At 39.8% G+C, this 26772-nt stretch overlaps 1 non-coding gene across 1 annotated transcript; it reads right to left on the bottom strand.

The window, feature by feature from the left end:
* Positions 1–9615: 9615 nt before the first annotated feature.
* On the bottom strand, positions 9616–9827 carry LOC136336831 (small nucleolar RNA U3). Its single transcript, XR_010731612.1, has one exon. It is a non-coding gene; the product is annotated as a small nucleolar RNA U3 (small nucleolar RNA).
* Positions 9828–26772: the final 16945 nt, after the last annotated feature.

Below are 26772 nucleotides of genomic sequence, written 5' to 3'. Positions count from 1 at the left end.
TTTACCATCTGCTTGAATCCAATATGAATCTGCATGGCCACAGCCATCAGCTTTACACCATCATGATGGAAGTGAAATTAGACATTATAAAGAGATCAGAAAAAGGAGAATCAGTGACAAACATTGGCCACATGCTAGGCCTTAGCCGCTCTACTGTAGCAACAATTATCAAAGATAAAGACTTTATCCTAGAGCATGTAAAGGGATCAGCCCCTATGAAGTTGACTGTGATTACTGAACAGCAAAGTGGCATAATGATTAAGATGGAAAGATTGCTAGTTTTGTGGCTGAAGACCAGCATCAGCAGCATGTACCACTTAGTCTAATGTTGAATCAGGACAAAGCTAAATGATTGTTTGAGGCAATAAAAAGTGAAAAGGGGGGAGTGAAGAGTTTGTGGCCAGTAGGGTTTGGTTCATGTGTTTCAAAGCTTGTGCCAACTTGCATAACTTTAAGGTGCAGGGTGAAGCTGCTAGTGGGGATGAGAAAGCAGCAAGAAAATTTCCTAATTGGTTGGCTGAATTAATTAAAGAAGGGGGCTACTGTGCTGAACCAGTGTTTAATGTTGATGAGACAGGCCTTTTTTGGAAGTGTATGCCTAACAGCACTTACATCGCCAAGTAGGAAAAGATATTGCCAGGCCATAAAGCTGTCAAGGAGAGACTGACTTTGCTTCCTGGGGGGAATGCTGCAGGTGACTTCAAACTCAAGCCTCTGTTGGTGTACCAGGCAGAGAATCCAAGGGCCCTAAAGGGTATTTGGAAGGGTCAACTGCCTGTCTTTTGGAGGTCTAACAAGAAGGCAGGGGTGATGCTTCAGATTTTTGAGGAGTGCTTTTCCAGCCATTTTGTGCCAGCAGTGAAGGACTACTGTGTTAGCAAGAGGCTACCTTTTAAGTGCTGGACAATGCCACTGGCCACCCTGCCCACTTGAGTGACTTTAATTCTAATGTCAAGGTGGTTTACCTTCCACCCAATACCACTGCCTTTTTATAGACCATGGATCAAGGTGCCACTGCTCCTTTCAAGGTCTTCTGCCTCTGAAGGACATTTGCTGTGGCCCTTAATGCAACTGAGAAGGACAAGAACCTGATACTCAAAAATTTTTGGAAATCTTATAACATTTACAATGCTGTACAAAACATTGCTTTTGCCTAGAATGAAGTGAGGTGAACAAACTTAAATGGCATGTGGGAAAAAAACTGTGTCCCCAGTTTGTGTATGACTTCCATGGCTTTGAGGAGTCAGTGGAGGCTATAACAGAGAAGGCTGTTGCCATGAGTAAACAGCTTAATTTGGAGATGGAGGCTGAGGCGGTCACAGAGCTACTGACATCACATGGAGAGGAACTGTCTGCTGAGGACTTCATTCAGCTGGAGAAGCAGATGATTGAACATGAAGAGATAGAAATCCCAGAACCCAAGAGATTTACTACCAATGGGTTGGCAGAAGTTTTTCTATGGTAGAGGATGGATTGGCAAAATTTCAGGCTGAGGACTCCAGCGATGACAGATTCAGTAAGGTCTATGGAGCTGTAATGGATGCCTTTCAAGTTTTGTTTTATTTATTTATTCATTTTTTTTAGAGAGGAGAGGGAGAGACAGAGAGAGAGAGAGGGAGAGAAGGGGGGAGGAGCTAGAAGCACCAACTCCCATATGTGCCTTGACCAGGCAAGCCCAGGGTTTCGAACCAGTGACCTCAGCATTTCCAGGTCGACGCTTTATCCACTGCACCACCACAAGTCAGGCACAGCCTTTCAGGTTTTGGAAGAGAAGAAGTCATTAACCTTCCAGACTAGCCTGGAACAATTCTTCAAGAAGGTAGAGTGGCCTGCAGCAGATCAGCTGCTTCTCGAGATGAAACACCTGTAGTACAGGCAGAATCATCTCCAGCGTCTCCTGCATGTTCCTTAGTCAATCCTGATTCACCTGACCCACTATCTCCAGCACCTTCTGCAGATTCTCCTGCCTCTCCAGTTTCCTCCTCCCAATAGGTCACTCTCTCCCACCTTGCAATGCCCCTTCCAGTGTGCAAGCCAACCACAGGGATAAAGGAAAGGAATTTTTTTTACACTTAGTTTTTGTTATTTTTTCTGTTACTACATTACAGTGGACAGTACAGTATATTTATGTCCTTTTACTTTTTCTGTGGCTTCGTTGTGTTTTTATGTTCTAGATTATGATTTCACAACTGTGTTAGAATAGGTAAGTGAATATTGCTAGGGTGAGTTTCAACTTCACCTAAATTCAGATCATGTCACTATCGTAGGAATGGAACTGTGTTGTAACCCAAGGATCCCCTGTACTTTTAGTTTGGGCTTTTTAAAATTGGCTCAAAAGAAAAAGTAAAATTAATATAGGAACCTATGCCTCCAAGGGCAACAAGTCTAATATTCCCTTCAGTATTCTAGTGATTTTTATGTACAATTTATATGGAGTCTTAACTTGTGAGTACCTACAGAAATGGAGAAATTAAACTAAAAGTGGTATCAGATTAAGGTGGCTGAAATGGGGCTGTTGTGATATGTAGAGAGCCACTGCATCTGAATGTGTCCGTCCTACATACATCTGAGAGCAGAGGAGGAGCCCTGCTCAGCCTTGAGTAACCTGGCAAGGTAGGGTCACTAAATCAACTTGAAAGCTGTTCATGGCATTGACACCAAAAGCAGGGCCAGTGGTGACACAATGGATAAAGTGTCTGACTGTGATAACAAAGAACCCAGGTTCAAATCCCCAAGAGATCACCAGCCTAAAACAGGCTTGGGGAACTGTGTCTCCATCAGAGCACAGTGTCCCACATGGCCCAAACTTAATCTATATCTCTGTGTTTACCTTCATCCTCCATCCTCCCCCCTCCCTCAAGTCTTCACTTCCCCACACTTGTTGCAGCAGTGATACCTCTAAGTTAAAATGTTTTGTACACTCATTTGAAAAAGGCTATAAAATTGAACTGAATGTATGAAATGCTTACCTTGATTAGAAAATAGAAGCCTCTAACAGGAGCACAAAGTTTCTTCTCTTCAGGAGGTTAATAAAACAATTTTAAAGACTGTCTCTGAACTCTCAGATAAAATTTTTTATTTTCAAGAAGTTGTTTTTTTATTTTGAGTTCTAGGTATCCTCTAGATTTTTAAATTTATTGAACTTTTATTTTTAATTTATTGTGTTGACATGGTTTCAAGTGTCCCACTCAATATAACATCCTCTACCCCCACATCAGGCCCCCCATGCCTTGTGTCAAGAAGTTAATAAGGAATTTTTGAGATTGTCTCTGAACTGAAGAAAATGGTCACCAAGGAAAGATAAGTATTTCAGAGACTTGTTGACTGACTGAGTCTGAACTCTTGGGACATGGAAGTGTAATACCCAGTTGGCAGTTAGATGGTTGGGGTTTTAAGAGGGAATGAGTGAGAATCAGGGAAAGAGCAGGACCAGAAGTACTAAGGAAGGCACAATCAGAACAATATTGGTGACTTAAGATAGGGGGCAGGCCTGATCTGTGGTGGCGCAGTGGATAAAAGATCCACTTAGAACACTGAGGTTGCCAGTTTGAAACCCTCAGCTTGCTTGGTCAAGGCACATGTGGGAGTTCATGTTTCCTCCTCCTCTATCCTTCTCTCTCCCCTTTATAAAATCTTAAGAAAAAAGAAAAAAAATAGGGGACAAGATGGAATCACCAAAAGACTAGCCATAAAGTGTGTAGAACCAAGTCTAGGACCTTTATGAATGTAACTATTTAGGAAAGAGAGCCAGGTCTCTGACTTTTGTGATAAAAATATCTAGGAAAAGGGAAAGGAGGGCCACAAGGGAGCATTGAGAAGTAATAGTAAGAGAAGCCACAGGACAGTCAAGAGGGCTGGGTTAGGAAAGCCAGGGTGGAGCCTGTTTATACCTTGGAGCCACTAAGATAAGGAGTGAAGACAAACTTCTTGGGTCCTGGCTGGGTGGCTCAATGAATAAAGCATCATCTTGTCATATCAGAAGTTGTGGGTTCATCCCTTTGTCAGGGCACTTACAAGAAACAGTCAATGAGTGCATAAATAAATGCAAAAACTAAATGAAATAGGCCCTGGCCAGTTGGCTCAGTGGTAGAGCATCGGCCTGGTGTGCAGGAGTCCCAGGTTCAATTCCTGGCCAGGGCACACAGGAGAAGCGCCCATCTGCTTCTCCACCCCTCCCCCTCTCCTTCCTCTCTGTCTCTCTCTTCCCCTCCCACAGCCAAGGCTCCACTGGAGCAAAGTTTCCCCGGGCACTGAGGATGGCTCCATGGCCTCTGCCTCAGGCGCTAGAATGGCTCTGATTGTGGCAGAGCGACTCCCCAAGATGGGCAGAGCATCGCCCCCTGGTGGGCATGCCGGGTGGATCCCAGTCGGGTGCATGCGGGAGTCTGTCTGACTGCCTCCCTGTTTCCAGCTTCGGAAAAATTTTAAAAAATAAAAAAATAAAAAAGTAAATAAATGCAAAAACTAAATGAAATAAGTTGATGCTTCTCTCTCTCTCCCTTCCCACTATCTCTCTCAAATCAATGAAAAAATTTTTTAAAAATTTAAGAAAGACAAACCTCAGCCCTGGGTAGTTGAGTGTTGGCGTGGTGTGTGGAAGTCCTGGGTTCAATTCCCAGTCAGAGCACACACCACCCCACCTCCTCTAACTTCTCTCTCTCTCTCTCTTTCCCTCCTGCAGCCATGGCTTGATTAGAGTAAGTAGGCCCCAGGCTCCTCTCACTTCTCTCTCTCTCTCTTTCCCTCCTGCAGCCATGGCTTGATTAGAGTAAGTAGACCCCAGGCTCTGAGGACAGTTCCATGGCTTTCACCTGAGGCGCAAAGAAGAGCTCAATTGCTGAGCAATGGAGCAGTGCCCCAGATGGGCAGAGGATTGCCCCCTAGTGGGCTTGCCAGGTGGATCCCCATTGGGACACATGCAGAAATCTGTCTCGGCCTCCCCTCCTCTCACTGAAATAAAAAAAAGAAAGGAAAGACAAACCTCTGGATTTGACATCTGGGACATTTAATGAATTTACTGGTGAGAGCAGTTTTATTGTAGTATAGGAGGGTGGAGGTGTAGACAGCAAGGAGAAGGATGAGACAGGCCTATGTCTTAGCTCAGTGGCCTGACAGCTGGCTAGGCAGTGTAAATGCAGTTTCTGGGGTCAGACCTTGACACACCTGGGATCTATATGGATCCCAGAATGTTAATTTAGCCTCTTAAGCTTCATTGCCTTCTCTAAAAAATGATGAAGGTGTAACTATATAACATGGGATTGTTCTGAGGATTAAAATGAAGTCATACAAAGAAAGAATCTAGCACAGGGGTAGTCAGCCTTTTTATACCTACCGCCCACTTTTGTATCTCTGTTAGTAGTAAATTTTCTAATCGCCCACCGGTTCCACAGTAATGGTGATTTATAAAGTAAGGAAGTAACTTTACTTTATAAAATTTATAAAGCAGAGTTACAGCAAGGTAAAGCATTTAATAATAATTACTAACCAAGTACTTTATGGGGAGTTTTCGCTAAGTTTGGCAGAATAAATCTTTGTGAAACAACTTACTATAGTTAAATCTATCTTTTTATTTATACTTTGGTTGCTCCACTACCACCCACCATGAAAGCTGGAACGCCCACTAGTGAGCGGTAGGGACCAGGTTGACTACCACTCATCTAACACAAGATTAGCAACTGTGGTTGCTCAGGCAAAACCTTGGAGTTACCCTTGACTTCTCTCTCACACACAACCTACTTCCAATCTAGAGGCACATTCTTTTTGCTGGAACCCCCCAAACGCCACATATCCTGAATATGATTACTTCTCATCACCTCCACCCTGGTCCAAGACATCCTCAGTCATAGCCTAATTGTTGCCATTACTTCTTTTATGTAAAAATAATTAATTTATTTATTTATTGAGGTAACATTGGTTGATAACATTATATGAATTTCAGATGTACAACATTATAATTTGATATCTGTATACTTTATTGTATGCTCACAACCAAAAGTCTAATTTCCATCTGTTTGACCGCTTTACCCATTTCACCCTCCCCCCAACCTCTTCCATTTAGTAACCATCACTGTTTTCTGTATCTATGAGGCATTTTTTTTGTTTGTTTTCTTACTTCATATGTTACTTTTGTTTTCCATCCAGGTCTGAGTGAAATCATATGGATTTTGTCTTTTTCTGACTAATTTTACTCAACATAATATCCTCAATATTTATCCATGTTGTCACAAATGGCAATATTGCATCTTTTTTATAGCAGAATAATATTCCATTGTATATATGTACCACATCTTTTTTATCCGTCAATGAACTTTTAGGTTGTTTTCATTTCTTGGCTATTGTAAACAATGTGGCAGTGAACATAGGGGTACATCTATCTTTTCATTACTGTTTTCATGTACTTAAAATAAATACCCTGAAAAAGAATTGCTGAATCATATGGAAGTCATATTCTTAATGTTTTGAGGAACCTAACTGCTTCCCATAGTGGTTGTACCAGTTTACACTCCCACCAGCAGTGTATGAGGGTTCCCTTTCTCCACACTTTCACTTATAATTTCATATGTATATCTTCTTTTTTTAAAATTTTTATTTATTTATTTATTTTTTACAGAGACAGAGAGTGAGTCAAATAGGGACAGACAGACAGGAACAGAGAGAGATGAGAAGCATCAATCATTAGTTTTTTGTTGTGACACCTTAGTTGTTCACTGATTGCTCTCTCATATGTGCCTTGACCACAGGCCTTCAGCAGACTGAGTAACCCCTTGCTGGAGCCAGTGACCTTGGGTTCAAGCTGGTGGGCTTTTGCTCAAACCAGATGAGCCCGCGCTCAAGCTGGCGCCCTTGGGGTCTTGAACCTGGGTCCTCCGCATCCCAGTCCGACGCTCTATCCACTGCGCCATCGCCTGGTCAGGCTATATGTATATCTTTTTTTATATATATAAATAAATTTTTATTAATTTTAATGAGGTGACATCAATAAATCAGGGTACATATATTCAAAGAAAACATGTCCAGGTTATCTTGTCATTCAATTATGTTGCATACCCGTCACCCAAAGTCAGATTGTCCTCCGTCACCTTCTATCTAGTTTGTATATCTTTTTTTTTTATCTTTTTATTTTATTTTATTTTTTTACAGAGACAGAGAGTGAGTCAGAGAGAGGGATAGACAGGGACAGACAGACAGGAACGGAGAGAGATGAGAAGCATCAATCATTAGTTTTTCATTGCGTATTGCAACACCTTAGTTGTTCATTGATTGCTTTCTCATATGTGCCTTGACTGTGGGCCTTCAGCAGACTGAGTAACCCCTTGCTGGAGCCAGACACCTTGGGTTCACGCTGGTGGGCTTTTTGCTCAAACCAGATGAGCCTGCGCTGAAGCTGGTGACCTCGAGGTCTCGAACCTGGGTCTTCCACATCCCAGTCCGACGCTCTATCCACTGCGCCACCACCTGGTCAGGCTAGTTTGTATATCTTTTTGATAATGACCAATCTAACAGGTGTGAGGTGATATCTCATTGTACAACTATATAACCTTATTGTGGTTTTCATTTCCATTTCTCTGATGATTAATGATGTTGAGCATCTCTTCTTGTACCTGTTGGTTATTTATATGTCTTGCAAAAATTGTCTATTTAGATACTCTGTCTACCTTAATCATGTTGTTTGCTTTTTTGTTGTTGAGTTGTATGAGTTCTTTATATATTTTGGATATTAACCTCTTATTGGAAGTACCATTTACAAATATCTTCTCCCATTCATGTGTTTGCCATTTTGTTTTCTTGATGATCTCCTTTGTGTGCAGAAGTTTTCTAGTTTAACATAGCCCCGTTTATTTTTGTTTTTTGTTTCCTTTACATTTTGAGTCAAACCCACAAAAACACCACTGTGACCAAGTGTAGAAGTTTAGTGCCTATGTTTTATTCTATGTATTTTATTTTCTCAGGTCTGACATTCAAATCTTTAATATATTTGGAGTTAATTTTTGTATATAGTATAAGACAGAGTTATAGTTTTATTTCTTTGTATGTAGCATTCTAGTTTTCTTTCTCCATTGTAGGTTCTTGGCTCCTTTGTCATAAATTAGTAGTTCATATGTCTATTCGTTTATTTATGGGTTTGCAATCCTCTGCCATTGGTCTTTGTGTCTGTTTCTCTGCCAATATCATACTGTTTTGGTTACTATAGCTTTGGAGTATAGATTGAAATTAGGGTGTATGTGATGCCTCTGGCTCTGTTCTTTTAGTCTCAGAATTTCTTTGGCTATTTAAGGTCCTTTTTGGTTCCATACAACTTTTAGGAATTTTTATTCTACTTCTGTGAAAAATGTCTTTGGAGTTTTGATAGAGATTGCATTGAATTTGTAGATTCCTTTAGGTATGCTATTACTTCTTTATGGTCTCCTTACTTTTGCCTTTGCCTTCTTTCTCCTTACTGTCAACTGATGGTCTTTTGTGCCACTTCAATGCCAGTAGGAATCCCCAGTTTGGAGTATGGCAAAGAAGAAATTTTTCTTTTCAGTGCAAATAGCTCAATTGTGATACAGCACAGCTATGAAAATAGCACAGCTTTGGAACAGCTCAATAGTGTTACAGTTCAATTTTGAAGTACCATGGCTGTGGAATAGCACTGCTCTGAAGCAGCTTTGGCACAAGGTGGCCCTCTGGTTAGCCAGCTCTGCTCTGTCTTTTTTACTCTACTCCAGTCTGCTCTGCTGTGTTCTACTCTGCTCTGGCACATCAAGATTTCTCAGCTCTAGCCAGAAATAGTCTTTCATCTTTGGTATAAAGGAAAAGTGAAGATTGGGAAAGCACTTTTACCAAGGGGATGTTTGAAGCAATTGGGATGGGATATGAAATGACCCTTTGGGATTGAAATGGGCTTGTAAAAACTGTTCAGACCAGCTTCTCCCCCTAGAAACTTCACCAACTCTAACTAGAAGGAAGTAGCTACAGAAGAAGAGACCTTTGTTCCCTTTTTTTAACAAAAGGCTGGAATGGTAGGTTTGGGTCCAGGGCTTCTTTAAATCCAGAGCCCCTTTAAAAACTCAAATTCCCCTCACGCAACCCCTCTCCCCTTAAGCAACTCTCCCCACTCTGGGAAGGTTCTGGGAAGTGTCCTTTGGATAAGGCCTTCAGGAGGGTCCTGAGGATTGGGAAAGGGAGACAGTCTGTTACTAAGGCCACAAACCTGTTACAACTATGGGAAAGAAGGACATTTTCAGAAAGATTATAGGCAGAGCCTAATAGCAACTCTGTAGTTTGGCTTTTGTGTGTGCTCTGAGATTCTAATTAAAACTCAATCTAAAAATTCCTTATAAAGTTCCAGCAAAGCAGATTATAAAAAGCCAATATGATCAATTACTATTTTTGTTGTGGTTATACAAATTACCAGGCCAAGTTAAAACTAGACTTAATACTGTATCTAGAATAATCTTAATCTGGCTCTTAAAAAAAAAACAAAAAAAACTAAGGGTAATTTTAGGAAGAAAAAAAAAGAGAAACCAAGTCATTTAAATATTTTAATTAATCTTTTAAAGTTCTTAACAAAAAATGTTTGTTTTCCCTAGTTTTACAAAAGGTTCCTGTTATCTCTAATATATATATATATTAACCACTCAGACTGCGTTCTCTCCCTCTTACTCTCCCAAAGGAAGGGAAGAACGATCATCAATGGCAAAAGGCAGTTGCACAAGCAACACCAAGAACCGGCTTCACGCTCAGGAGAGAACACTGCAACTCCTCCTTGTGGTTTCAGGTGCTCCATGATCAGAGAAACTTCTCCAGTAACGAACTATAGAAGTGATTCCTGAATGTATAGTCTTCTGTTATATCTTTTTAAAATATAAGTTTGTTTGCTAATAAAATAACCCGTTTCTAAAATATGCTCATAATAGTATCAACCTAATGGTGGTGCAGTGGATAAAGCATCGACCTGGGATGCTGAGATCGCCAGTTCAAAATCCTGGTCAAGGCACATACAGAAAACAACTACTATGAGTTGATCCTTCCTGCTCTCCCCCATTTTTCTCTCTCTCCTCTCTCTAAAAAATCAATCAATAAGAATAAATTTTAAAAAAAGATAAAAAAGTATCAATCTAAAATTACTAATTACTAACTTAGTCTTCATTGAAAGTTAAGGTTTTTAGAAGTTAAGAATTCTGATTAATTTGAAATAAATTATATGGTTTTAATGATAAAAGGTGTAAGGTATGGAGGTACTTTTGAAATGAAAAGGAAGAAAGTAAATTGTTCTGAAAGCTGGTTGTTTCTGAATAGTTTTGACAGACCTATATAAGTTGCAGAAGGTTTGTATAAGTTAGTGACAGTTTGTGTAAGTTGCAGAAGGCTTGTGCAGGTTGTAGAAGGTTTGTGCAGAGGGAAGAAACAAAAACAGAAGCAACTAAGAAAGTAGACAAAGATGAGGGAAAAAAAAGAGGAAGGAAGGATTTTAGAAAAAGGATTGTCCTGAAAGGAAAATAAGGAATATTAGGAAATTCTCGGGGGCCTCAGGAACTTGAGAAACTCACCCAAACTTATAGGTATTGCAGAAAGAGCCAATAGCCTTCTTAAGTCCCAATACACAGACAAAAAAGGGAGAGTCAGGAGCTGAGACTTTACCTACAAGAACAATTGTATAAGGCTCATTTTACTCTTAATTTTTTGAACATTTCCTCATCTAGACTTACTGCAGCTGAGAGGCATTTAATACCAGCTGAGCAACGCCCTAAGCCTCTCGTGTTGTACTGGCACGTATTAGCTGGCCTTGAGTGGCAGAATGCAGTCAAATTACTAACCTGAGGGTGAGGGTATGTTGCAATTTTGTCATGAAGAGGTTGTATATAATAAATGGAATGGCCACCACCTTCCGGCTCCACAGTTCCTTTACCATCTGCCTGAATCCAGTGTGAACCTAAATGGCCTCAGCACTTGGCCATACATCTTGTGCAGCTGGCAGGATTTGGATCAGATTGGTATAGAGCTGCTGACACCCTTGAGGGGTGGGGTAGAGGAGTGGTTGTTGCCCTCCATGGCTCTCCTTTTAGGGCTGGGTGTTTTTTGCAATCCTGCAAGAGGAAACCAGGAGTTCTGTGCTAGAAGCTGCTCAAGGTTGAACACTCCAGGGTAAGCTGCAGACCAAGTGGCAACAATGACATAAGCAGTATCATTGATTCGGTCCTCTGCTTCATCCAGCCTGCTGTTAATTCCTTCTAGCGTAGTCTTCATTTCTGATATTGTTTTGTCATTTCTGACTGATTCTTTTTTATGATTTCAGTGTCCTTTTTGATGCTTGCTATCTCTTTCTTTAGGTGTTCAGTATATCCATCTATTGTTGTTCTAAAATCTTTGAGCATCCTAACAATCATTATTTTAAACTCTGCATCCGGTAATTTGGTTATTTCAATCTCATTCAGTTCTTTTCCTAGGGATTTCTCTTGTTGATTAATTTGGATTGCATTTCTCTGTCTTCTCATTTTTTCTGTGTATAGGTCCTCCTTTGGGTGTGCTGTTTGAATAGCTAGCTGAGTCTAGGGTTTAAGTTGTCTGCCTCCAGCTATCAGTTGTGTTGGTTCTAGATCTTCTTGGGTTGGCATCTTCTGTTGTTTGTAACTTGCTGTGAGCTACTTGTCAGCAGCTACTGCTCTTTTTTGCTGTTTGTGTCGGTGATTTCTATGCCTGGGTAGTGTGGGAGGGGTCAACCTGTCTATAAGAATCAGCTTCCTCCTGCTTAGTGCTGTTAGCAGCTCTGTAAAAGCTGCAAGCTCTGAAAGACTTGCCTCTGCTTTTCAGTTTTTCCACCTCCTCTTGCAGCTACCTTGTCTTTCCAGAGTCCTCTGTTGAAAGACTGTAGTGTATGCCCAACTGGCCTCACCCAACCAACCCCTGTACAGATTGCAAGCTTACTGGGTTAGGGCTGCTGAAGTTGGGAATACAACGTTAGTGGGACCCCCTACTTCAGAGGTCTCTTGGGAAGTATCTCAGTACAGGGATTGTGGCTCCTACTCCAGGGCCTAACCCCTCAGCTTCTGCTGGAAACTGGAATTTTATTTCTCCCCAACAAGGTGAGCTGCAGAAAAGTCTGAATTTCCTTAAGTTTCTCTTTCTGCTGCCTCTGACTGCTGGCTGTTTGCTGGGCCCAGCAGGGATCCAGGGGCTAGGACAGGTAGTGGGGGTGGGTTGCTCCTTGGTCCCGGTTGTCACTCTATCCAGACTTTTTTTTTAATAAACCTCAGTAGGGTGTGGCCACAGGAGTGTGGTGTGTATGGCCTCTGAGTACCTGAGGTGTGGTCTGCCCGAGGCTCTCTGGTGTGGAGTGAGTTCTCAGCAGTGGAGTGGGGAGGTGTAGCTCGCCTCTCACCCAAAACCTGAGTCACTGACCCACCTTCTGCTTCCTTACCTTTCAGAACAACTCTTCACCCTTGCTGTAGCTGGAGAGATTTCCCAGGGTAGGGCAGCTGCCTTCCTCCCCACACTGTTGCGGGACTAAGGGAGTGACCCTCCCATGAAAATGGCCACCTCAGTATTGGAGAATAAATCAGCACAGGTGTTCTGGTCACTGTCACCGTGTCTCTTCCTGTGCCTCAAACTTTACACTTTCCTCACACAACTCCAGTCCTCTCAGCTCTCCCACCCCCATAGCCCCAGGTAAGTGTCTGTAAGCAAGATTTTCTGCATGGGCCCTTTAAAACGAAATCTGTGTCTGACAGCTCTCTTTCTTGCAGACAGAAACCTGGCTCTTTCCACAGCTAAATGCTATCTGAGTGTCTCTTCTAGGCTCTGGGGCTCTAGGCTGAGGCTCTGGGCCTGGGGCTGAGGGCCCCTACCCCTCAGGGTCTGTCTCCCCACAGTGAGAGTCCCTCTAGACACTCCACCCACCATTGCTGCTGGGTGTGGCTTCTTCTGTGCTTCTTAGTTATAGAGTCCTCTTTATTTAGTCCAAAAAATCGTTTTTCACGATGATTGTTCTTAATTTAAGTTGTAATCCAATTTGGTCCTGGAGGCGGCAGTTGAAACATATACCTACTCCGTTGCTATCTTGGACTTCTCCTTTTACAATCATTTGCATGTAGTAGAATTCACTGGTCTTTTATGGCTTCCAGGTTGTTTCATATTTAGAAAGGTCTTCCCCTGGTCCTGTGCCCCCAACATGATCCCAAGAGCACTTCCGCCCTGCCCCAGTCAGGCGGCGCCTGTGCCATCGGCATGTTTGCGTACCAGTCCTTTTATTTTGTTAGTGGTGTCATTTCCTGTACAAAAGCTTTTCAGTCTGACATACTCCCATTTGTTTTTATTTTGCCCTTAATTTCACTTGCCCTTGGAGATATATCTGCAAAAATATTGCTACAAGAGATATTGTTTTGTTTACTGCCAGTTTTCTTCCAAGATGTTTATGGTTTCATGATTTACATTTAAGTCTTTTTATCCATTTTGAGTTTATTTTCGTGAATGGTTTAAGTAGGTGGTCTAGTTTCATTTTTTTGCATGTACCTGTCCAGTTTTCCCAACACCATTCATTAAAGAAACTGTCCTTACTCCATTGTATGCTCTTACCTCTCTTGTCAAATATCAATTGACCATACAGGCATGGTTTATTTCTGCGTTCTCTGTTCTGTTCCATTGATCTATATGCCTGTTCTTATGCCAGTACCATGCTGCTTCGACTACAATGGCTTTATAGTATAAGTTGATATCAGAAAGTGTGATACCTCCCACTTTATTCTTTATTTTCAAGATTGCTGAGGCTATTCGTGTTTTTTATTGGTTCTATATAAATTTTTGAAATATTTGTTTTATATCTTTGAAGTATGCCATTTATATTTTGATAGGAATTGCATTAAATTTATAGATTGTTTTGTGTAATAAAGACATTTCAATGATGTTTATTCTACCTATCCATGAACACGGTATATGTTTCCACTTGTTTGTATCTTCCTTGATTTTTTTTATCAATGTTTAATAATTTTCTGAGTACATGTCTTTTACCTCCTTGTTTAAATTGACTCTTGGGTACTTCATTTTCTTGTAGCAATAGTTAGTGAAGGGGATTGTTTCCTTAATTTTTCTTTCAGGCAGTTTATTGTTGGTGTATAAATATGTCACTGATTTCTTTCTTTTTTTTTTTCCTGTATTTTTCTGAAGCCGGAAACAGGGAGAGACAGTCAGACAGACTCCCTCATGCGCCCGACCAGGATCCACCTGGCATGCCCACCAGGGGGCGACGCTCTTCCCACCAGGGGGCGATGCTCTGCCCCTCCAGGGTGTCGCTCTGTTGCGACCAGAGCCACTCTAGCGCCTGGGGCAGAGGCCGAGGAGCCATCCCCAGCACTCGGGCCATCTTTGCTCCAATGGAGCCTTGCTGCGGGAGGGGAAGAGAGAGACAGAGAGGAAGAAGAGGGGGAGGGGTGGAGAAGCAGATGGGTGCTTCTCCTGTGTGCCCTGGCTGGGAATCGAACCCGGGACTTCTGCACGCCAGACTGACACTCTACCACTGAGCCAACCGGCCAGGGCCAAAATGTCACTGATTTCTGAATATTGATTTTATATACTGCCACCCTGTCAAGTTCATTTATCAGGTCTAGTAGTTTTTTTACTGAAACTTTAGGGTTTTTTATGTACACTATCATATCATCAGCAAATAATGATAGTTTTATTTCTTTTTTTCCAATTTGGATGCCTTTTATTTCTTCTTCTTGTCTGATTGCTGTGGCTAAGACTTCCAGAACTATGTTGAATAAGAGTGGCAAAAGGAGATACCCCTGCCTTGTTCCTGAACTTAAGGGGATTGCTTTTAATTTTTGCTCATTGATTATGATATTGGCTGTCAGTGTGTCATAGATGGCCTTTATTATGTTGAGGTATGTTCCTTGTATTCCCACTTTGCTAAGAGTTTTGATTCTGAATGGGTGCTGGATTTTATCAAATGCTTTCTCTGCATCTATTGATATTATCATGTGATTTTTATCCTTCCTTTTGTTTATGTGATGAATCACATTGATTGATTTGCAAATATTGTACCAGCCTTGCCTCCCTAGAATTAATCCTTCTTGGTCATGATGTATGATTTTTTTCATGTATTGCTGGATCCAGTTTGCTAATATTTTGTTGAGAATTTTAGCATGTAAGTTCATCAGGGATATTGGACAATAGTTTGTTTTTGTTTGTTTGTTGTTGTTGTTGTTTGGTAGTGTCTTTACCTGGTTTTGGAACGAGGATAATGCTTGCTTCATAAAAGGAGCTTGGAAGTCTTCCCTCCTTTTGAATTTTTTAAAGTAGCTTGAGAAGGCCTGACTGGGTGGTGGCGCAGTGGATAGAGCATCGGACTGGGATGCGGAAGACCCAGGTTCGAGACCTCGAGGTCACCAGCTTGAGCGCGGGCTCATCTGGTTTGAGCAAAAGCTCACCAGCTTGGACCCAAGGTCGCTGGCTCAAGCAAGGGGTTACTCGGTCTGCTAAAGGCCTACAGTCAAGGCACATATGAGAAAGCAATCAATGAACAACTAAGGTGTCGCAACGAAAAAGTAATGATTGATGCTTCTCATCTCTCTCCGTTCCTATCTGTCTGTCCCTATCTATCCTTCTCTCTGACTCTCACTCTGTCTCTGTAAAAAAAAACAAATAAACAAACCAAAAGATGCTAGCTTCTATTTAAAAAATAATAAAATAGCTTGAGAAGGATAGGTATTAGTTCTTCTTTGAATGTTTGGTAAATTTCACCTATGAAGCCGTCCGGTCCAGGACTTTTTGTTTGCTACAAGTTTTTTGAAAACTGTTTCAATTTTATTTGTTGTAATCAGTCTGTTTAAGTTTTCTTATTCTTTCAGATTAAGTTGGGAAGATTGTATGTTTCATGGAATTTTTCCATTTTATGTAGGTTGTCCAATTTTGGGGCATATAGATCTTCACAATATTTTTTACAATCCTATTTATTTCTGCAGTGTCAGTTGTTACTACTCCACTTTCATTTTTAATTTTATTTATTTGGATTCTCACTATTTTTTTCTTGATAAGTTTGGTTAAAGTTTTATCAATCTTGTTTACCTTTTGAAAGAACCAGCTCTTAGTTTCATCGATCTTTTATATTTCTTTTTAGCCTCTATGTCATTTATTTCTGCTCTGATCTTTATTATTTCCTTTTTCTACTTCATCTGGGTTTTATTTGCTATTTTCTTTCTAGTTCTTTTAGATGCAGGGTTAAGTTGTTTATTTGAGCTTTTTCTTGCCTCTTAATGTATGCCTGTAATGCTATGAACTTCCCTCTCAGGACTGTTTTTACTGTGTCCCATAAATTTTGAGTTGTTTTATGTTAATTTTCATTTGTTTCAAGAAAATTTTTTATTTCTACCTTGATCTCATTGTTAACACATTCATTATTTAACAACATGCTATTTATCCTCCAAGTGTTTGAGGATAGTGTTTTTTAGTTTTTTTATTGTAGTTGATTTTTAGTTTCATGCCATTTTAAACTAAGAAGGTACTTGATATGATTTTAATCTTCTTAAATTTCTTGAGACTTGTTTTGTGTCTTAACATGTGGTCTATCCTAGGGAATGTACCATGAGCCCTTGAAAAGAATGTATATTCTGCTGCTTTGAGGTGAAAGGTTCTGAAGATGTCAATTAAATCCAGTTGATCTAGTGTGTCACTTAAGGCTGCTGTTGTTTCTATGTTAATTTTCTGTCTGGAGAATCTATCCATTGATGTTAATGGGGTATTAAAATCCCTTACTATTATAGTATTGCTGTTGATCTTGCCCTTTATGTCCATCAAAATTTGCTTTATATAATTAGGTGCTCCTATATTAGGCACATAAATATTTGCAATGGTTATACCCTCCTGTAGGATTTCTCCCTTTATTATTATGTAGTGACCTTCTTTATTCCTTCCTATATACTTTGTTTAAAGGCTATTTTGGAGTGACGTCATGGAAATGGCGCCGTGAGCAGCGCGTCCGACAGATCTCCCCAAAATCTCAACAAATTTATCAACTAGAAACAGAAAATTTTATCCTCGGAGCATTCCGGAGTTCCACACAAAATGAAAGCGAAAGGACTGTTATCACTTGAATCTGAGAGACGAGGGTGTGGAGGAAGCTAACTACCGCATGGACGTTCATTCAAGCCGCGGAGGGAGTGCGCCTGTGGTGAGTCGGTCCACACTTGGGGAGTGGCAGCCTGGGCGCTGCGAGCAGCCGCTGGCACGCACGCGCCTGGTGCTGCATCCGGTCACAGAGCGAGCACTGCTGGCATCCCCAGCGGCCTGCACACTGCGAGTGAGAGTCCCCAGCCACCGGTGCCCGGAGCACCCCATTTGCGCGTGTGCCCTGGGCGTCCCACACGCCCAGAGCGCCCCACTGGCCCGCACACCCAGGGTGCCCCATTATCCCGCGCGCCCGGTGCGCCCCAGCCACCAGCGGTGGGGCGAGCGGGAGAGGCGCCAGGGCTGTCTTTCCTACTTGGGAGATTCTCTCCATGGGCGGGGCACCTCACCCAGCCATTCAAGCTAACAATCAAGCATTGGGAGAGGGACGCGCGGGCAGCCTGAAATACCTTCTGGAGCACAGCTGCGGATCCAATCACTGAAATTAGCTTAACCCATGAAATCTGCGCACCCACGGGGCTCTAATTGATAAGATCTCTCTCAGTTCAGCGATCCAAGACAAGAGGCGTGATTTTTTTTAGTGCCTCTCGCTAAAGGGGCGGGGGCAACTTCTGATTGACAGAGCCACCATATTCAGGGATATACGCTAACAAGAGGGACTTGACAGATAATAAGATCTAAACAGCAAGCAGCGACTAGTGCCTCTTCTTCCCAGCCAAAAGAGGCTACAAAGTGTGGAAAGCCTGGGTTGAGTGGTCCAATTGAATGCTAGGTGCTGAACAGTCACCTTGACAACAATTGACTCCCAGCCCCGCCTGATTACGCTGGAGGCTCTGACTGCCAGAGCCTTTCCCAAAGCCTTGCGCTGAGTGGGGATAGAGTGGGTATTTCCTAGCTCTTTGAACCTCTTACTCCCCAGGCAGAAGCAGTAGCAGCCTTATAGCTGGATCACCAGGCTGCTAATTCAGGAAGGAGAGACTAGGAGAGAAACTCCAGGAAAGCAAACTCTCTCATTGTTGGACCCTGCAAACACCAACAAGCCTTGACTTCCAGCGAGACTAAAGCCAGTTATGTGACATTGCCATAGAATCCCATCAACTGCAAATCCCTACCTAAGTGTGACACAGGGGCAGAGCCTGGGGTACAGAGTCACCGACCAGGAAGAGGGAGAGAAAAGAAAAAGGAAGAAGTTAACCTCTCAAAATCAAGAAAAATCCACAGACTTTATAACTTGTTCCACTAATTTTTTGTTGTTGTTGTTTGTTTCTTCCATCTAATTGCCTTTATTATTATTATTTCTATTTCCTCCACCTCGGTCCTTTTATTCTCTGCCCATCTTATGCTTCCCATTTCTTGAACTACACTACCCATGAGTGTTACATTTTATTTCTTTTCTTCATCCTCACCCTCCTTTAGGGTTACACTCCAAAACACTTAACTCTCACTCTCTCCCCTTTTGTTTTTTTTGTTTTGTTTTGTTTTTTTCTCTTCCTTTTTTTCTTCCTTCATTTTTCTCTTTTTCTTATTTTTTCCTTTCTGTTCGTTTCTTCTTTTCTCCTTTTACTTTTCCTCCCATTTAAGCCTCAATCACGAACAAGTTATTTAATTTGGGACTCAAGTTTTTTTTGGATTTTTTTTAATTAATTAATTTTTTTTTTTGCTTTTGTTTTTGGGTTTTTTTGTTTGTTTATTTTTGTGGCATTTTGGGTACTTTTTACTTGCTTTTTAACTCACTAGCATTCCTCCCAACCCAAGGTCTCCATTGTGTTTACTTTTCGCTCCACTTAATACAACAGATTTTTACTTATTATTTTTATTTTTTTTCTTCTTTATTATTTTTTTTCTCCTTTATTCTGGTTCCCTCTTATCCCTCTCATTATATCTCTTGGTCAACCATCACTTACAAGCAAATCATCTTATGCTTGTCTAAGATTTTCTCCTTTTTTTTTTGCGTTTAGTAGGTCCCTACTGCCTTTTTTTTTTGCCCCTTGAACTCTTCACCCCAAATCAGGCCCTCCATTATAGGCAGTTTTTGTTCCATTTGGCATAATATAATTCACAGCTCATCACGATATTTCCCGGAGGAGGGGAGAGAAGGAGAATAGAAGAAAGAGAAAAGGGGGAAATAATAAAATATTACTGTTTTTTTTTTGTGTGTGGGGTGTTTTACCTTTTTTTTTTTTTTTTACTTTTTACTCTTTATTAATTCTAATTAGTGCTATCAACAAGACCACCCTCAGATGCCAATAAGAAAGAGGAAATCGAATATTATGGATACAAAAGATAGAGAGGTAACACAGATAGATGTGGAAAAATCTATGGAGAAAAGATATAACATATTGGAAGCCTTGGAGCTAAATGACAGAGAATTTAAAATAGAAATCTTAAAAATACTCAGAGATATACAAGAAAACACAGAAAGGCAATTTAGGGAGATCAGAAAACAACTCAACGAACACAAAGAATATATTACCAAGGAAATTGAAACTATAAAAAGAAATCAAACAGAAATGAAAAACTCAATTCACTAGCTGAAAAATGAGGTAACAAGCTTAGCTAACAGAACAGCCCAGATAGAAGATAGGATTAGTGAAATAGAAGACAAGCAACTTGAGGCACAACAGAGAGAAGAAGAAAGAGACTCAAAAATAATAAAAAACGAGAAAGCCCTACAGGAATTGTCTGACTCCATCAGAAAGAATAACATAAGAATAATAGGTATATCAGAAGGAGAAGAGAAAGAAAATGGAATGGAGAATATACTCAAACAAATAATAGACGAGAACTTCCCAAGCCTGTGGAAAGAACTAAAGCCTCAAATTCAAGAAGCAAACAGAACACCGAGTTTTCTTAACCCCAATAAACCCACTCCAAGGCACATCATAATGAAGATGACATAAACCAATGACAAAGAAAAAATTCTCAAGGAAGCCAGGGAAAAGAAGAGTACAACATATAAAGGAAGGCCTATTAGATTATCATCAGATTTCTCAGCAGAAACTCTACAAGCTAGAAGAGAGTGGACCCCAATATTTAAAGCCCTGAAAGAGAGGAACTTTCAGCCAAGAATACTATACCCATCAAAGCTATCCTTCAAGTACGAAGGAGATATAAAAACATTCACAAATACAGAAAAGATGAGAGAATTTATTATCAGAAAGCCCCCACTCCAGGAAATACTAAAGGGGGTTTTCCAACCAGATTCAAAGAACAAAACAAAACAAAACCACAAGTAAAAGCTCAACCAAGAACACAATAAAACCAAACTTAAACTGTGACAACAAAAGAAAAAAAAGGGGGGGAGAGGATGGAGATTAACAGTAGCAAAGGACGATGAAGTGCAGAAATACTCATAAGATAGGGTACTACAATGAATATGGTAGGTACCCTTTTCATTACTTAATGGTAACCACCCTTGAAAAAAACCACTACAAAAACATTTGACTTAAAAAAGGTAGCAACAGAGGAAAGAAGTATGGAATACAAACAAAAACAAATGATAGAAAAGCAAAAGAGAAGAATCAAACAAGATACAAAACTAACAGAAAGCAATTTATAAAATGGCAGTAGGGAACCCACAAGTGTCAATAATTACACTAAATGTAAATGGATTAAACTTACCAATAAAAAGACACAGAGTAGCAGAATGGATTAAAAAAGAAAATCCAACTATATGCTGCCTACAAGAAACACATCTAAGCAACAAGGATAAAAACAAATTCAAAGCGAAAGGCTGGAAAACAATACTCCAAGCAAACAACACCCAAAAAAAAGCAGGTGTAGCAATACTCATGTCTAATAATGCTGACTACAAGACAGAAAAAGTACTCAGAGACAAAAATGGTCATTTCATAATGATTAAGGGGACACTGAATCAAGAAGATATAACAATCCTTAATATATATGCACCAAACCAAGGAGCACCAAAATATATAAGACAGCTACTTATTGACCTTAAAACAAAAACTAACAAAAATACAATCATACTTGGAGACCTCAATACACTGCTGACGGCTCTAGATCGGTCATCCAAACAGAGAATCAATAAAGATATAGTGGCCTTAAATGAAATACTAGAACACCTGGATATGATAGACATCTACAGGACACTTCATCCCAAAGCGACAGAGTATACATTTTTCTCTAGTGTACATGGAACATTCTCAAGAATTGACCATATGTTGGGCCACAAAGACAATATCGGCAAATTTAGAAAAATTGAAATTGTACCAAGCATATTCTCTGATCATAAAGCCTTGAAACTAGAATTCAACTGCAAAAAAGAGGGGAAAAAAACCCACAAAAATGTGGAAACTAAACAACATACTTTTAAAAAATGAATGGGTCAAAGAAGAAATAAGCGCAGAGATCAAAAGATATATACAGACAAATGAAAATGACAATACGACATATCAGAATCTCTGGGATGCAGCAAAAGCAGTAATAAGAGGGAAGTTCATATCACTTCAGGCCTATATGAACAAACAAGAGAGAGCCCAAGTAAACCACTTAACTTCACACCTTAAGGAACTAGAAAAGGAAGAACAAAGATAACCCAAAACCAGCCGAAGAAAGGAGATAATAAAAATCAGAGCAGAAATAAATGAAATAGAGAACAGAAAAACTATAGAAAAAATCAATAAAACAAGGAGCTTGTTCTTTGAAAAGATCAACAAAATTGACAAACCCTTGGCAAGACTCACCAAGGAAAAAAGGCACAGGACTCAAATAAATAACATCCAAAATGAAAGAGGAGAGATCACCACAGACATCATAGATATACAAAGAATTATTGTAGAATACTATGAAAAACTATATGCCACCAAATACAACAATCTAGAAGAAATGGATAAATTCCTAGAACAATACAACCTTCCTAGAATGAGTCAAGAAGAAGCAGAAAGCCTAAACAGACCAATCAGCAGGGAGGAAATAGAAAAAGTTATTAAAAACCTCCCCAAAAATAAAAGTCCAGGCCCAGACGGGTATACTAGTGAATTCTATCAAACATTCAAAGAAGACTTGGTTCCAATTCTACTCAAAGTCTTCCAAAAAATTGAAGAAGAGGCCTGACTTGTGGTGGCGCAGTGGATAAAGCGTCGACCTGGAAATGCTGAGGTCGCTGGTTCGAAACCCTGGGCTTGCCTGGTCAAGGCACATATGGGAGTTGATGCTTCCAGCTCCTCCCCCCTGTCTCTTTCTTCTCTCTCTCTCTCTCTCTCCTCTCTAAAATGAATAAATAAAAAAAAAATTGAAGAAGAAGCAATACTTCCAAACACATTTTATGAGGCCAACATAACCCTCATACCAAAACCTGGCAAGGATGGCACAAAGAAAGAAAACTACAGACCAATATCTCTAATGAATACAGATGCTAAAATACTAAACAAAATACTAGCAAATCAAATACAACAACATATTAAAAAAATAATACATCATGATCAAGTGGGATTCATCCCAGAATCTCAAGGATGGTTCATCATACGTAAAACGGTTAACGTAATACACCATATCAACAAAACAAAGAACAAAAACCACATGATCTTATCAATAGATGCAGAAAAGGCTTTCAATAAAATACAACACAATTTTATGTTTAAGACTCTCAACAAAATGGGTATAGAAGGAAAATATCTCAACATGATAAAGGCCATATATGATAAACCATCAGCTAACATCATATTAAATGACATAAAACTGAGGACTTTCCACCTTAAATCAGGAACAAGACAGGGTTGTCCACTCTCTCCACTCTTATTTAACGTGGTGCTAGAAGTTCTGGCCAGAGCAATCAGACAAGACAAAGAAATAAAAGGCATCCATATTGGAAAAGAAGAAGTAAAGGTATCACTTTTTGCTGATGATATGATCCTATACATAGAAAACCCGAAGGATTCCACAAAAAGATTATTAGAAACAATAAACCAATACAGTAAGGTCGCAGGATACAAAATTAACATACAAAAGTCCATAGCCTTTCTACATGCCAACAATGAAATATTAGAAAATGAACTCAAAAAAATAATCCCCTTCACGATTGCAACAAAAAAAATAAAATACCTAGAAATAAACATAACAAAGAATGTAAAGGACCTATATAATGAAAACTACAAGGCATTATTAAGAGAAATAGAAAAAGACACAATGAGATGGAAAAATATTCCTTGTTCTTGGATAGGAAGAATAAATATAATTAAAATGGCCATATTACCCAAAGCAATATATAAATTCAATGCAATTCCCATCAAAATTCCTATGACATTTTTTAAAGAAATGGAACAAAAAATCATCAGATTTATATGGAACTATAAAAAACCCCGAATAGCCAAAGCAATCCTAAGGAAAAAGAATGAAGCTAGGGATATTACAATACCTGACTTTAAACTATATTTCAGGGCTACGATAATCAAAACAGCATAGTATTGGCAGAAAAATAGACACTCAGACCAATGGAACAGAATAGAAAGCCCAGAAATAAAACCACATATATATGGTCAAATAATCTTTGATAAAGGGGCCAACAACACACAATGGAGAAAAGAAAGCCTCTTCAACAAATGGTGTTGGGAAAACTGGAAAGCCACATGCAAAAGAATGAAACTCGACTACAGCCTGTCCCCGTGTACTAAAATTAATTCAAAATGGATCAAAGACCTAAATATAAGACCTGAAACAATAAAGTACATAGAAGAAGACATAGGTACTAAACTCATGGACCTGGGTTTTAAAGAGCATTTTATGAATTTGACTCCACAGGCAAGAGAAGTGAAGGCAAAAATTAATGAATGGGACTACATCAGACTAAGAAGTTTTTGCTCAGCAAGAGAAACTGACAACAAAATAAACAGACAGCCAACTAAATGGGAAATGATATTTTCCAACAGCAGCTCAGATAAGGGCCTAATATCCAAAATTTACAAAGAACTCATAAAACTCAACAACAAACAAACAAACAATCCAATAAAAAAATGGGAAGAGGACATGAACAGACACTTCTCCCAGGAAGAAATACAAATGGCCAACAGATATATGAAAAGATGCTCAGCTTCATTAGTTATTAGAGAAATGCAAATCAAAACTACAATGCGATACCACCTCACCCCTGTTAGATTAGCTATTATCAACAAGACGGGTAATAGCAAATGTTGGAGAGGTTGCGGAGAAAAGGGAACTCTCATCCACTGTTGGTGGGACTGTAAAGTAGTACAACCATTATGGAGGAAAGTATGGTGGTTCCTCAAAAAACTGCAAATAGAACTACCTTATGACCCAGCAATCCCTCTTCTGGGTATATACCCCAAAACCTCAGAAACATTGATACGTAAAGACACATGTAGCCCCATGTTCATTGCAGCACTGTTCACAGTGGCCAAGACATGGAAACAACCAAAAAGCCCTTCAATAGAAGACTGGATAAAGAAGATGTGGCACATATACACTATGGAATACTACTCAGCCATAAGAAATGATGACATCAGATCATTTACAGCAAAATGATGGGATCTTGATAACATTATACGGAGTGAAATAAGTAAATCAGAAAAAAACAAGAACTACATGATTCCATACATTGGTGGAACATAAAAATGAGACTAAGAGACATGGACAAGAGTGTGGTTGTTACTTGGGGTGGGGGGAGGGAGGACATAGGAGGGAGGGAGGGAGAGAGTTAGGGGGAGGAGGAGGGGCACAGAGAACTAGATAGAGGGTGACAGAGGACAATCTGACTATGCGCGAGGGGTATGCAACATAATTTAATGACAAGATAACCTAGACATGTTTTCTTTGAATATATGTACCCTGATTTATTAATGTCATCCCATTAACATTAATAAAAATTTATTTTAAAAAAGGCTATTTTGTCAGATATAACTATTGTTACTCCAACTTTTTTTCATTTCCATTTGCATGAAATACTTTTATCCATCCCTTCACTTTCAGTCTATCTGTATCTTTTGTTCTGAGGCAGGTCTCTTGTAGACAGCATAGGTATGGGTCCTGTTTTCTTATCCATGCAAGTACCTTCTGTCTTTTGATTGGAGCATTTAATCCATTTCCATTTAAGGTTATTATTTACATGTACTTATTTATTGCCATTTTATTTTTAAAATCTACATTCCTCTTTTTCTCAATTTCTTTTTTCCTTTGCTCTGTTTATAGCTGGCCCCTTAACATTTCTTGCAGTATTGGTTTGGTTGTAATCAATTCCTTGAGTCTTTAAATGCTAATATTTCTGTAGGCTAGATATCTGATTACACATTTTAACTTTTGACAGGTTCTGCCATAATACCTTCAAAAATGTCCTTATTAGCACAAATGACAGTACATGAAGTCTCCCCTTCTTACTCTCCCCTCTCCCCTCCTCATCCTCCTCTTCCTTCTTCCTTCTTCCTTCTTCTTTCTCTCTTTCTGTTTTCTTCCTCTTCTTCCTTCTTCTTCTTCCTGTGCTTCTTTATTTTAGTACAATACATAAAATAAAAATTGTTTTATTTTTGAAATCTTCTGGGGAAAAGAATGCTCTATTCTATGGAATGCTTAACCATGGTTCATCTCTCCCTGATATTGATAGATTATTATTCCTCCAACAAAACCTTACTTTATCCATACATATATTTCATAGAGATGTATCAGTCAGGATTCTCTTTGTTTGAAATGACAAAAGCCCAACTCAAAATTACTTAAGCAGAGAGTAGGCTGTTAAAGGCTCCCCTGCAGCCATGGCTCCAAAGTTTGAGCAAAGTTGATCCCTGGCACTGAGGATGGCTCCATGGTCTCAGCCTTAGGCACTAAGATTAGCTTTGTTGTTGAGCAACAGAGCAACACTAGATGGGCAGAGCATTGACCCCCTAGTAGGCTTGCCAGGTGGAGCCTGGTTGGGCCATGTGTGGGAGTCTGTCTCTCTGCCTCCCCTCCTCTCACTAAATTAAAAAAAAGAAATTTCAACAAATTAAACAGCTATAACCCAGCAAAGGAACCCCGGCTGGGCTCGCCATCTTGTGTAAAGGTTCTGTACATCAAATTGACTAAAGGTGGAAAAAATGGGTGGCTGAAGATAAGACATTCCTGCAGTGGGTCTCTGGACAGGGGTAAACCCAGAGTTATTGGGTCTTCTTCTGCCAGAAGGAGTGGAGATATTGGGGAAAGTTGGAGAGATACTGAACCCAAGTGGCAGCAAAGCATGGGGTCACTACCAGTGTTCTTGCAGTCTGCCAGCTGCCTTCACTTGGGAGGGAGACAGGAAAACAATGTGGCCCCACCCATCATCACAACTGCAACCCCATTTTCATCTTCCAGACAGCAATGTCTCAGCAGAGGCCAGCCTGGGAATTTCACAGAGCTAAAACTTGTAATCCAGCACCACCTACTGGAACAAAAAACACTAAACCCTCTCAGAAGCACAATCTTTTTCTGTTTTTTACTTTTGGTTTATTTATTTGTCATTTTTATTTATTTATTGTCATTTTGACTTGTCTTTGATTATTGTTTTTTTGTTTTGTTCTTGTTTTAGTGTTATTTCCCTTTTACTTTTTATTATTTTCTTTTATTTTGCATTCTTTTATTTTTTGTAGTTATTTCTATTTGATTTCTTAACAATACCACTCCCAAATGCCATCAAGGCAGAAGAAAACTAATATGATGGCTACATAAGAAGGAGACACTGTTCAGAAAGAA

Source organism: Saccopteryx bilineata, chromosome 4, assembly GCF_036850765.1.
Source record: "Saccopteryx bilineata isolate mSacBil1 chromosome 4, mSacBil1_pri_phased_curated, whole genome shotgun sequence".
NCBI classification, from domain to species: Eukaryota; Metazoa; Chordata; class Mammalia; order Chiroptera; family Emballonuridae; genus Saccopteryx; species Saccopteryx bilineata.
The sequence above is the reverse complement of the archived record's forward strand: the minus strand, read 5'-3'. Positions and strand labels throughout refer to the sequence as shown.